This window comes from Symphalangus syndactylus, chromosome 10 (assembly GCF_028878055.3).
Source record: "Symphalangus syndactylus isolate Jambi chromosome 10, NHGRI_mSymSyn1-v2.1_pri, whole genome shotgun sequence".
NCBI classification, from domain to species: domain Eukaryota; kingdom Metazoa; phylum Chordata; class Mammalia; order Primates; family Hylobatidae; genus Symphalangus; species Symphalangus syndactylus.
Window position 1 is genome coordinate 73,707,021 of NC_072432.2, and position 14,952 is coordinate 73,721,972.

Below are 14,952 nucleotides of genomic sequence, written 5' to 3' on the forward strand. Positions count from 1 at the left end.
GTGTCTTTATAGCAGCATGATTTATAATCCTTTAGGTATATACCCAGTAACGCAATTGGCTGGGTCAAATGGTATTTCTAGTTCTAGATCCTTGAGGAATTGCCACACTGTCTTCCACAATGGTTGAACTAGTTTACAGTCCCACCAACAGTGTAAAAGCGTTCCTATTTCTCTACATTCTCTGCAGCACCTGTTGTTTCCTGACTTTTTAATGATTGCCATTGTAACTCGTGTGAGATGGTATCTCATTGTGGTTTTGATTTGCATTTCTCTGATGGCCAGTGATGATGAGCATTTTTTCGTGTGTCTGTTGGCTGCATAAATGTCTTCTTTTGAGAAGTGTCTGTTCATATACTTCACCTATTTTTGATGGAGTTGTTTGTTTTTTTCTTGTAAATTTGTTTAAGTTCTTTGTAGATTCTGGATATTAGCCCTTTGTCAGATGGCTAGATTGTTAAAATTTTCTCCCATTCTGTAGGTTGCCTGTTCACTCTGATGGTAGTTTCTTTTGCTGTGCAGAAGCTCTTTAGTTTAATTAGATCCCATTCGTCAATTTTGGCTTTTGTTGCCATTGCTTTTGGTGTTTTAAAAATGAAGTCCTTGCCCATGCCTATGTCCTGAATGGTATTGCCTAGGTTTTCTTCTAGGGTTTTTATAGTTTTAGGTCTAGCACTTAAGTTTTTAAGCCCTCTTGAATTAATTTTTGTATAAGATGTAAGGAAGGGATCCAGTTTCAGCTTAAAGAACACTATGTTGAATAGTTTTACTGTAATTACCTTAACCATTTCTATATGCTGACTGTCACATTTTAATAAACATAGGTTTTCTGAGATTATAATGTGAAAAACTATGTTAGGCTTAAAAATGGATGAAATGTATTCCCTGGTCTTGAGTAGCCTACAAAATTAGTGTTAAAAACAAATATCTATAAAAAATTCTTTTAATTCAGAGTAGAAACTGATAAGATATAGATAAAAACATGAAGATACATGAAAAAAATAATGTGCACTAATCTGATACGGAGCATGGAGGGCATAGCAGTAAACTTCAAGGTAAAGAAAGATTTTTTTCAGAGAAAAATATAACAACTTATAGAGAAAAAAGAAGGCTTGAATAAATGGGGAGACACACCATGTTCATAGACTTGAAGATGCAATATTTTAAAAGGGAAAAATTTCCTAAGACTGATAATAGATTAAATAAAATTCTACTTAAAATACAGAACAGATTATTATTTCTTATTATACTATTGAGCCAATTAAGAGAAAATAACAAAACACCCATAAATAAAATGACCAGGTAAAAAATCTACTCTGAAAATAACAAGACAATATTGAAACAATAATTGTTAAGATGATATTGTATTGGTTCAAGTGTATTAAATAACCTATATAAGCGGAGCAAAGAATTAGCAAAAATATTGATATGTTGTATGGAACAATGTATGCCCAACATGGAATGAATGATCAACACAGAATAAACAATCTTTTAAATAAATGATGGTTGAGCAATGGGATATCAGTGTGACATAGAATGAAATCATAACCTCTCTTCCTGCTACATTAAAATATCAATTCCAAGTAAAGAAAAGCTAAAACTATGGAGAACATATTATTATGTAGAATATAATAGAGTGAAATATTTACAAGAACCTACTTCAATGCATGTTATGAAACAATAAAAAAGCTATGAGAATAGATTAAAAGATTAATTAGTTAAAATACCAAAAAGTTAATATTATATTTATCAACATAATAATATATATATAATAAAATATATAAATTGTATTTATCAAAAGATACCATGAAGAAAATACAAATACCAGTTGCAACATGGGAGAAAATACTCAACATTTAAAAAGCTAACAAAAACACTGTTGTCCAAAATATAAAAAGAATATTTTCATGCAGTTAAAAAAAAAAACCCAAACTGAGGGGGGGTGGGGGGAATTTCCAAAATGCATAAATGAATTTTTTTTAAAAGAAAAGTGAAATAATTATATGAAAAGATGTTTAATCAAATCAGTAATCAGGGAAAAGCAAATTAAAATCTCAAAAAAATACCAATACAGAAAAAAATAACCATTGGTAACAAGGACCTGGAGCATGTTTTTTTGAACATTTTTGACATTATATGTTAAATTATAAAATTTGTATACCCTCTGACCCAGAAATCCCAACACTATGCATAGACTCTAAATAAAATGACAAATGCACACACTAAAAGTCACGGGACGTTCATAACACCATAGTTTGGCACAGGCAGGCAATATAAACCATCCAAATGGTCATTTACAGTAGAATGGATTTAATAAATATATGATATATTCATACAATGAAATATCATATGCCAATAAAAATGAGTAAGCTAAAGCTATACACAAAAATTTGGATGAATCTTATAAATAATATATTGGACAAAAGAAACCATATAGAACAGAAGTATGTATGGTAGGAGTCCATTCTTACACATTTTAAAACCAAGCAAAGCTAAAAACAGTATTGCTTCAGAATCTATACATAAATCTAAAATAAAGAAATTAAAATAATGATTAATGATTTTCGCAACTCAAGATAGTGGTTAATTCTTGGGGAAGGATTAAGTTCCTGACAGAAGAGAATTCAGGTGGCCTCAGAAGTACTGAAAATAATCTATTAGTTTTTTCCATAAAACACAAAATGATTTACTTTGTTAATTTTTGTAACACTCTGAATATATGTTCTACTTAATTTCTTTAGGTATGTTATATTTTTTAATTTGCAGAAAAGTTTATATTTTGTCGTGAAATCATTCCAAAGATATTAGGCTTTTTTTTAAGTAGCAGGAATAAAAAAAGAACTTGTATATGAATGCCGTAATACTGAGAACACAGAGTCTCTCAAATCACTCTTTTAATATAATTTTTCATAGTTAATAATATAACAAAATGAAGCTATGAGATAAACTGTGAAATCCAAAAAATATATTAATGTTGAAAAAACAATGTAAGATAAGCAGCATACTCTACTTTCAGAAATGACAACATGAGAAGTTCAGGGAATCTACTGTAGAAAAAAAGAGTATACTGTAACTAGCCATACTATCATAAACAACAATTTTAGAACACTGAAAAATATTCGAAGATGGACAACAACTTGAGAAGTATAGTTGATATTTGTTATTCATGGTACTTATATTCTATAACATTGCCGAGAACACTGAATTAGTGATCCCAGAATCATTGCTCTTGGGGGAAATTCATGGTTAGATTCCTCCTAGCCTATAGTTACAATATTTTCATCAACTGATCCATAAATAATCTTCTTTTATGGGTGTTTCTCTTTAAAGATGCCTTATTAAATCTGTGTCATTGACTCATTAATATTGAACTTACGGCCGACGGCACTATTACTCACGCCTGAATGGGCACGTCTGACATGCATGTTTTCTCTGTAAGGCACAGCACAGCCTTCTTGTAGTAAGGAACCCAGACAGCATTTCAGTATTACACTTCAGGGCCAATTTAAACAGCAAAGTCGTCAACAAAAAGTACAAACGTGAAAAATGTGGCTCTAAATAGACTGTAAAAACGACCCTCGTTCATTGTATGAGAACTAAACAAGAAGGGAGAACACTGTCTTTTTCTATCCCATCTAGGAACGGGTGCCACTCAAATTTTTCACCATTTTGTGCATGTCTGCGAATAAGCACCAAAGCCCATGAGTACAGCTATTGCAATTACGAATGCACATTAGCCAGTAGGCAAATTTGCAAATATAGTTATCTGTAAATAATGAGGATTAACTTTATCGACTTACAAAAAATTACACTGCATTGTATAAGATGAGTGAGTCTGTGATCTTCTTACCTGGTGGAACTTTTATTCTGGTCATGACAGGTGGCAAAACCCAAAGTTTTACCTTCAGATGTGATGAAATAGTTAAGGTGACAGAGCACCTAGAAATTTAATGCAGAGATTTGGAAATCGAGAGAGGAATAGAAACACTGTGATACTAACCTACCCCACACCCCTGGCTTACCACTGAGGTAAGAAAGTACAAAGGAGATCCCACAAAGTCTGGTCAAAATTTACAGCCAGATGAAGGTTTAAATTTTGCTGTGCCTCTGAATGCAACCCTCAACTCATGCATGGCCAGGCAACAGAGGATGAACATCTTACTGGGATTATTTTATCTGGGATTACAGGCACCCACCACCACACCCAGCTAATTTTTGTATTTTTTGTAGAGATGAAATTTCACCATGTTGGCCAGGCTGCTCTTGAACTCCTGACCTCAAGTGATCCACCTGCCTTGGCCTCCCAATCTTTCTTTGCTTTTTCTTTTCTTTTATTTTTTTATTTTTATTTTTTTGAGACAGGGTCACACTCTGTTGCCCATGCTTGAGTGCAGTGGCACAACCACAGCTCACTGCAGCCTCAACCTCCTGGGCTCAAGCAATCGTCCTACCCGAGCCTCCCTGGGTACCTGGGACTACAGGAGCATACAACCACACCCTGCTAATTTTTTGTATTCTTTGCCGAGATGGTTTTCATCATGTTGTCCAGGATGGTTTCTAACTCCTGGGTTCAAGTGATGCACCTGACTTGGCAAGTGCTGGGAATAAACACTTGCCTTGGCAGGTGCATCACTTGAGCTCAGGAGTTAGTTGACATGTTTGGGATTACAGGCATGAGCCACTACACCTGGCCATGTACCACATTTTCTTTAGTCTATTGTCAGTGGGCATTTAGGATTATTCTACATCTTTGCTATTTTGAATAGTGCCCTGTCACTGTTTTTAAGTCCATGTTCCTTGGAGTGTGTCCTTCTCAAGTGTTGATTAAGGAACAGCTGGGGCTTTGACTAGATTTTGTATGTACACAGGTGGTGAGCTCCTACCACGTGCAACTCACTAATTTTTGGTATTCTCTTCCTAAATTTCCAACCATTATGGTAGCCCCAGGCTGTTTTCTGACACTCCAGCCAATGAAACTATGCTTTTCTGCTAGAGTTTGGCCATGCTGTGCAAATTGAAGAGAGCCTTTAGGGGGAAAAGTATGTAAAGCTCACACAGTGTGGTTCTCTTCCGTAAAGGGTAAATCTTATCTATTCTCTGCCTTAAATTTTTTAAAAATACATAGTTCGTTATAGTTGATATATGCAGGAGGATCTGTCTGATGCAGTCAGTTCCATCATTATTGAACATACTAACCAATTTTAAAATATGTACACACACACTGACACATACATATGTTCATGTACATATTCTGATAGCATAAGATTGCATATTTTAATTTGCAACCCATTATTTTTTCATGTTATTTATGGAACTCTACTCAAACCATATAAAAACTATACACAGTCCATAGTTTTATTTATCATAATTAATTGAGCACACACTCAAATTAAGGAGCTATGAATTTTTCACTCTTATAGATGATGATGCATTGAAATCATTGTGATAGTTTGCATATTAATTTATTTCTTTGGCATAAAGTTTTGGGATTGGAATATAAAACAAAGGGAATACACATTTTTAAAGTTTGGATATCTATTGCCTCATTGTGGCAGTATCATTTTCTATTATCACCAACGATATATAAGAATATCTATTTCTTCAGTATCTTGATCATTATGACAATATTAGTGATTTCTGACAATTAAGTAGTCACAATTGCTGTTTCGTATTATCTTATTGGCTTTTCCTAACTTTGTAAAAGGCATAGGATTAGAGCATTTTAGAAAATATGTCTTGGTTATGTTGACATGAAGTGAGGGCTGTTATTTTTATTTGTATGGGAATAGTAACATTTTTACACTACTGAGGACAAGTATTGCAGTATTCACCCCAAATTTTTGAGTGGCTCTTCTGTACCTGGCACCAGTTTAAGCAGAGGAATAACACTTTGAAATATCATTTACTGCAGACTTGCTTTTGTTGATAATCTATGCTAAGGTAAGGCATCTACATTACATTACTAATTTCTGAAAATAAGGTAAAATGGACTTTATTTTGTAGTTTAGGTAAACTGTGAATCAGAAAGGTTTTGTGGCTGAGTTTAAAGAGTAAGAGAGAACCAGAGCTAATTTGTTTAACTCCAGAGTGAGTGCTTTATGATATTAAGTTCAGGTGGAGGATAAAAATAATTAATTCTATTATTACAGTGAAATCGGGACAATGACTGGAGAAGTAAAGGAAACTGAAATGTTTGAACAGGTGTATCTGGCACTGGCTGGGCTCTTCAAGTTAGTATTCCTGATAGAAGCAGTATCTAAGCTGAGACCACAGGAATAACAGCCGTCAGACAGGCAAGGAAGGTAAGTACGTTTCAACCAACAGAATGACATGTGCAAAGATTCAGAGACAAAGATGTACAGTATGTTGGGTAAAGAAATGTGTACATCAATCTGTCTACTGTCTTGTAAAAATAAACATCAGCGCTAAATTATGTATACACAATTTAAGTTCCTCATGTATTTTTAGATTTAATTTTTATTATCTATTAGGCATTTTATCAGACCTATTTTAAAGATAAAATAATTGAGGCAAAAATAAATAAGATATTTTTCCAAGTTTAAAAATGAATGATAATGCCGACTCAGGATTTGAACGCAGGCTTATTTTAGAGTTTGGGTGTTTACCCAAAATGCTGTGCTATCCTGTGGCAATCTGTGTTAAAGGGTTTAGATTTAATTTAAAGACACATGAAAGACATTGAAAAGTTTTATGCAAAGAATATTATGATCAAATTTTCATTTATGAAGGATACTGCTGATTACAATGTGGAGAAATAATTGGATGGAGTTGGAAGAAAAAGTATACAGGGTGAAAAAGAGCATGCAGCAAAAATTTTCTGTACAATTGCCCGTTGAACACAATACTTACAAATATATAATAGTAGTCTTCTTTCCATTACATAAGTAATGCAACTGTACATATCATTCAATTTGTTTGTTAAATTGATGATTTTATTTTAAGAGATTGTAATCATTCAACAATATTTTATTTTTGTGGCGTAGATAAAATATTTTAAAGTGATCAATTTATAAGCATTTACAAGCAACTTCCCTCTATAAGCAAGATGTGATACTGTTGTATTTCAAAAGGCGCTGTATTTGTAATCAGTGAAACGTGGAATCGAATTTGAGATGTCATTTATTAATTGTATGACTTGAACAGGTTATGTAATATCTACGTATGTGAGAAAAATCGAGGTCCTACAGGAATTAAATGAGATAACATATATCAACAGTCTTTATATAGTGCTAAAAACAGTATTTTCTCAGATGATGATAGTAAATATATCTAACTGGATGCACAGTTTTGACAATGTTTGAGTCATTTTAAGATTTTTTGTATGTGTAGATATCATTTACATTTTATTCTTCTTAAGTAGTATTGAATGCACCTGGGTTATAATGAATTTTAAAATATATACACATGTGAAGCTATTCTAAATTTGACAATTTTTCAGATTCTATGTATACGTATGCACATATACAAAGATTCTATTTTTCTGATATTTTTACAGAAATTGAATGGCAATATACATATTCGTCTATGAATTCTTATATTTCTTTTCTTTTCTTTTTACTTTATAGTATGGCTTAGGGAGTGTTTTTTAATGCATCTTTTTTTTACATGGCTGCCTAGTTTTCTAAAGGATATATTCTTCTATGATTTAATTTGTTCTTTATTGGAAGACCTTTAGATCATTCCAATTGGTCATAATTATGATCAATATTTCTATGAACATATTTGTACGTAATTTTAAAAGGATATATAAATATATATGTATATAGCTGTGTTTCTATGAAATAGGTTTCTTATGCCAAATTTATATATTAGTGGAAATACTCATCTTAAATGTGTCACGAATGCTCAAATATGCTCCTACAATGCCTGTGTCAATTTAATTGGCATAAGGAGTATATAAAAGTTCTCTTAATCTCATACCATATTTGATAATAAATATAATAAAATTGAAAAAAAGCCAGTATTTTACGGTTGAAATACTCCTATTTCATTTTTCATTTCTTTGCTTATTTTCTGATCTAGCATTACACAAGACGTTTGTGTCTTGTGGCAAAGTTACATAGATACTTGATTTTTATGGATAACTATTTACAATTGTATTATTTCAATTGAGTGCTCTTTTTGTTTAATGTTAGAGGATTCTTTGTATTATCATAAAATTCTGTACAATAAGAATTTCATTCAGCCTTTCATTTCTTGTTAACTTTGTTTATATAACATTTTTACTGTATAGAAACTTAAAAATTTATACAGTTAAGTCTAGAAATACTTTACTTCAGAATTGTGAAACTCATGCTACATCTTTTATTCCAAGGTTATTTTTAAAACTGTATTTATTCTCGTCTCATATCTTAATAGTTTAGTTATATACATACATACTTATAACATACATATGTATAACATATATATATAATGTCCCTTTGCCATTGTGAATGTATTTTCACATAGGTATAATGTGTGATGTGCAGATTTCATTATATTATTTTATAAATGGGTAGCCAATTACAGGTTAATAAATTATAAAAGATCATATTTGACATAAAAATATTGCATTAAAATTTATTTAAAATCATTTTATTTCTTTTGCAATTTTAACTTGCTACAATTAATTTTTCTACATTTCCTATTGCTTAACACAGGTCAAATTATCACAAATGCCATTTGTTATGTAATACCTTCTCATAATATGTTTTAGACACAGTTGCCTTTTCAGTCTCGGGAAAAGTCTCTCTGCCCACCTAATCATAACCCAAATTCTTCCATGTTCAGTCTTGCCAGAGTGTTCACTCTACCTGAATTAATGCAGGACAATAGATCAAGATTTGCTCTTCAGTATCTGTATTGCCCATAAGCCATACTCTACAGGATTTATATAAATGTTGACCTAATGTCAGCTTCATATTTCTGATTAAGTTTTGGTTGTTTATGCTTTGAATGCTATGTCTCTCTCTATTTCTCTGGTTCTCTCTCTCTCTGTCACACACACACATACAAACTCACACATGCAAACACACACACATACACAAGATTTAAGGCTTTCTATTGATCTTTTATTTTAGTTATATTATGGATAGAGGAACTGTGTGAATCTTGCTGAGTAACTGATGATGTTAAGGTGATACATCACTCTGATATAAACAGATTAAAATAAAGAACCACTGCTTAATACTAATGAAACAGCACAGCACACTCAATTAGTCACTAAACAGCTTTTCACTCTTCTCTTATACCCAGGTCTAAAGGATTACTGGAGCTGTGGTTCAGTTACTCAAATTTTGCATAGCCTTCCAACAACATGTTATGGTTACCAAAGACAAGAGGCAATAATAGATTAATTCAGCAAGGGCTGAATATGCCATTAATGGCCATGCAATAGGCTATCTGGGCTGACAAAGTAGCCCCCTTTCATGTCTGTTCAATTAGAGATAATAGTTGAAGGCATTAATCACACATATTTTCAACAAAACTTTTCTCAGTTAAAGACACCCTGCAAATGATGTGGTCCAATGCACATCCGCCTATTAGGGTTGCTATGACTATGGTGAGTCTGATCTGAAAGACAGGATACAATCAGGCCTGAGACAATGAGTGGATTTTCATATTTAATGGCCTTGGTTTTCAGCTTGGCACAGCAAACTGAATAGCAGTGACCCAAAGATGACCTTCTATTTTTCTTCTTTGATTTGTCCCCAGGGATGGACAAGGCATTGGGATCATGGGAGTAATCAGAAAACAAGCATGCCACCTTATGTAGATGAAAACACCAGGAAAAGCCTACCTTAGAAAACTTTTGTGTCATTGCTGATATGGGAGAATTCCCTTTTTAGTAAATTGTTCTTGAGTTAAAGGTATTTCTAGGAATGCAGTGGGGACAAAAAGCATGCCAACCAAAAATCACAGGACCAGGGGCTTGCTCTACCATTAAAGGTCTTTAGCCATATGCCTTTATTTCTCAGGTTTTCGGTTTATTCATTGATCAAACCATTTGAACAAGGTGTTCTAAATCCGGGTATAAAAATAAATTTATTTATTTTGCAATCTTAATGTAGAATAAAAATAAGAATTAATTATCATGGATCTCTTCTCTGAGGCAAACATTAGATAATGCACAGAAAATGAGGCATGCTGGATGTGTCTATGTTGTCATGTCTCATCCTTCTCATGTCTTTACCGTGAGTGACATTCAACTTTAAGAACATTGATATATTCTTCTTTTGTAAAAGTTTCCTAGGAAGTTTTCCTCAAGAAAATATCAGGTATCAATTATTCATCTTCATGAATTCTATACATTGCTCGAATTAATACTAGCAAATATTGATCACAGTACTGTCATTTACTAAAAGCCTGAAATACATGCTATTGAATACTGTGTGATGTACCAAGGAATCTGGTAACAAACACAGTCTTGTTTTTTAAAAATATATGTGTTTTTTATATATATATATATAAAATTGTATGTTTGAAATTGTTTAAATATGAATATATATATCAATATATAACACCCATATATATATATATATATATATATATATATATATAAATTCAAAAGGCCACATTAAAACTGTTAATTTATAAAACAGTTCACTAATTGAACAAGGGTTGCCCCAAGTTTACAGGAGGAGTTAATTAGGAGATGGTGTAAATAAAGCAATCAGAGGAAATACATTTATAAACTAAGTAATTTATCTTTCCATCCAGATACATTATTTATATTTCACTTGTTTAATTTAAGCCAACTCATCCTTTTAGCATTTCTTCATCACTCAGCTTGAATTGTTTTTCTTTTCTGTGTTCCCACTTCCCTTGGACATCAGTTATGGCATTTGTATTATTTGGCCTGTTATTATTGTTGTTTTCCTGTATAGCTTTACCAGTAGTTGAAAACAAGCCGAATACCTAATAAGGTATTATGAACCTTATTTATGAAGCCTTTATTTATTTATGTAATTGGGTGGAAAATGAATGAATACAACTTCACACACAAAAATGGTGTATCGGATCTGATAGTGGATTAACTGGTGGAGTCTTTGACTAAGTGTGTGTTGTTTGAAAAAATACAAGCTGGAAAGATAAGAAGATGAGTAATTACTGGTACAATAAATTGCCAAGAGCTATAACTACTTACATTTTTGTTTTCAAGAGAATTGGACGGCATTATATGCCTCTGAGATATGATAACTTGGGAACGAACTACATTCCTAGAGAAGAAAAAATAGAACCATTATGTTAAACAGGCAAAGTTGTTATAAATAGTTGTGTATAGAAGTCCAAGAGTGTTAAAATATGCTACAGGTATTTAACTGGTAAGCTGTAGAATTTACCTTTAAATTTTAAACGAAAAACTTTTCTGTCTAAAAGTATAAATTTCTATGTTAGAGTTCACACTGGCTTGTTGTTTATAGAGTACCCTTTACTACATATAGAAAGTAATAAAGATAGATTGCAAAATATAGACAGATAGATAGATAAAAAGATAGATAAAAAGATCTTACTGAAAACTCGTTTCTCACTGATGTACTATAGGAATCTGTTAATTAAAGGCTTTCAATAATTTTCAGTTTATTTATAGATTTTTGAATATTTAAAGAAACATTCTCTTTGATCACTTTCCTGATCTAGTTTGCCTACAAATACTTTTTTGCATTTCAGAACTCATTTGCATTTCCTTCCATGCAACTATCAAAATGCTAAGAACACAGCAAACTAATGCAGGAACAGAAAACCAAATACCTCATGTTCTCACTTATAAGTGGAAACTAAATTATGAGAACACACGGACACATACAGGGGAACAATACACACTGAGGCCTATCAGAGGGGTGAGGGTGGGAGGAGAAAGAGGACCAGGAAAAACAACTAATAAATATTAGGCTTAATACCTGGATGATGAATAATCTGTACAACAAACTCATGACACAAGTTTACCTATATAACAAACCTGCACATATACCCTTGAAATTAAAATGAAAGTTAAAAAAATTTAAAACGCTGAGAAAATATTTATTTCAGCATGACAAAATATATATATAGTGTGTGCATGTATATGTGAATATATATACATGCAAACATGTATGCATATATACATATATAGACATATAAACAGACTTGAACAAGCTAATATGTAAATGTGATTGTTTAAAATGCAACAATTATATTATTTAAAAATATTTATATGGAAATATCTTCAAACATACAGAAAAGTTTCAAAGATAATAATAGTATATAGTAAATATACATAATATTGTATTAGGGGTTTTTAGAGAACCAGAATGGATGTGCATGTATATATATATGCAAACAGAGATGAGCTACAAGTGAGAGAGAGGGTAAGAGTGAGAGAAAGAGAGAGAGAAAGTGGTACTTATTCTAAGGAGTTGGCTCAAACAATTGCAGAGGTTAGCAACTCTGAAATCCACAGGGAAGGCCAGCAGGCTGGAAACTGAGGCAGAGTTCCTATGTTTCAATCTTGACTCAGAATTTTTTTAACTTCAAGAAATCTTGATCTTTGCCCTTAAGGCTTTTAATTTATTTATTAAAACTCACCCACTTTATGGAGGATAATCTGCTTTAGTTTAATTTCTACTGATTGAAATGTTAATCACAGTAACAAAAGACTTTCATAGCAACATCTGTGCTACTAGTCTTTCACCACACAGTCACCATACCCTAAGCAGGTTGACATATAATATTAACCATCAAAACACTTTACACAATGTTTATGAATATTTGTATCAGTTTATTCAATATCTATCTGCAATAGTTTTCTGGACCATTTGAGATTAAACTGCATATATCATAGCCTTTTATTCCTCAAATATTTCAAAGTGTATACCTAAGAATAAGAATGATCTCTAGCATAATCATATACATTTATTAACTTTGGCAATTTTAATATTAATATTATATTTCTGTGTAATTTATCATCCATATTCCAGTTTATACAATACCTTGCTTATAGTGTTTTTTTCTACATCAGTTTACTTGGGCCAATCCAAGATCAAGTATTAAACTTAGTTATTGTATCTTTTAGTCTCCTTCAATTTGAAATATTTCCACAGTTTTATCATGTTTTTATATCATGGCCACTTTTTAAAAAAAGTACCATTTCCACACCACCTTATCTTTTTTTTTTCATAGAACCTTCTGCATTTTTATTTTGTGTTGTATTTTCTCTCGCTTGCAGACAGGTTGTGAATTCCTGGCACGGATATTACAGATATGATCTCTCATATCTTCCTCAAGTTATCACAACTGGAGAGACACTATGTTCATCTGCCCTTTACTAATAATATCTATTTTACTCACTCAGTCAAGATGTTGTCTGTATAGGTGCAGTTTTTTTCTCTGGCAAATAAGAAATATGTAGAGAGATCTCATTAAGCCTACTTCTCATCAAATTCCTTTCTATATTTATAAGCCTTTGCTTTTTACCCGAACCAGTTTTGACAGCAATGTTGATTCTCCATGTCCAGAACTCCTTCTATAAATTGGCCTTTACAAATCTACTGTAAGCAAGCGTTCTCCCTTCTCTTCATTTATTTGTTTGTTTAATATCCAATATGGACTCATGGGTTTCTAGTTTTTCATTGGTCTGTGCTCCCTTAGTGTCTTTCATTATTTTGATATTCAAATCGTCTTATTTTTGGCTATTTAGAGCTCCTTCAGGCTACATCCCATGCACTGCGACGGTCTCCATCAGCCTTTAGAGTACTTCCTCACTTTCTGTTATAACAAGATGTCCCAGGATGATCTTTTGTGTATACTGTCCCAGCCTAGAATCAGCCATTTCAAGAAATAGCTCTGGATCTTTTTAGGGGAAGGTGACAAATAATATTATGAGAAAATAAGATTGGAGTTCCAGTTATGCCCATTGGTACTGGATTGTCTTTCTTCCTAAGTTCACTTCGTGGACAGAAATAGGAAATTTGTTTGTTTATACATATGAATATATATGCACAAAAATACATATACATGGTATCAAACTGATAGCAAACTCAATTCCAACACGTCTTCTCAGAGACTTATTCTTATGTTTCCCCTTCTATATTGTGTATCATATTTTCTGTAGTGAGGACTGTGGCTCCCCAAATCTCATTACATTTACTCATTTTCTCAATCTACAATACAAATAAATTTATTTTTAAGTAGATGCAACCATACCACTACCAAATATAAGTTCACTGAAAAGAATTCAGGATACATTTTCATTACTCCCCCACCAAATTTAACCTACTCAGAAATGAGGACATACAGTCAAATTCTGTGTTCGTGGATTGCCTTGCTTCTTTTGTTTTTGTTTTTTTTTTTTTTCAAAGTGACCCTGTTAGTCATTTGAAATTCATTTATTTATTTCAGTTTGATAACTGTTTTCAGTTTTACTTTATCTTCCCATTATTGTTGATATATTGGAATATGTATAAATTAACAACTTCCAAAAGCCAAAAACTACAGGAAAATATATAGTTATGAAAAATATAGTTATAAAAATATATAGCATCTCTGACATATCCTTCCCACCCCATTATCTACTTGCATGCAACTTTCCATTTTCCTATGTTCCTTCTTACCTATATAAAAAGTGGCATTCTTTATATGCATTTTGTCCTTATATCTTTTCATTGAATAATATCACCTGAAGTTATTCCATATTGGTTCATAGACTTTCTTCATTTTGTTACACCTTAATAGTACTACATTTTGTGCATGTATCATAACATAAAAAAATCTTATATTGGAAATTTGGGTGTTTCTATTATTTTTTACTTTAAAAAATGTTCATCTACAAGCAAAGAATAGTCATCTGCACATATATTACTTTGTGTTTGAAATATATCTTCAGAGTAAGTTTTTAAAAGTTGCATTTCTGGGTCAAATCATATTGCCTAAGTAATTTTGTGTTATATGGCCAAATTTAACTCAATAGGAACTGGCCTA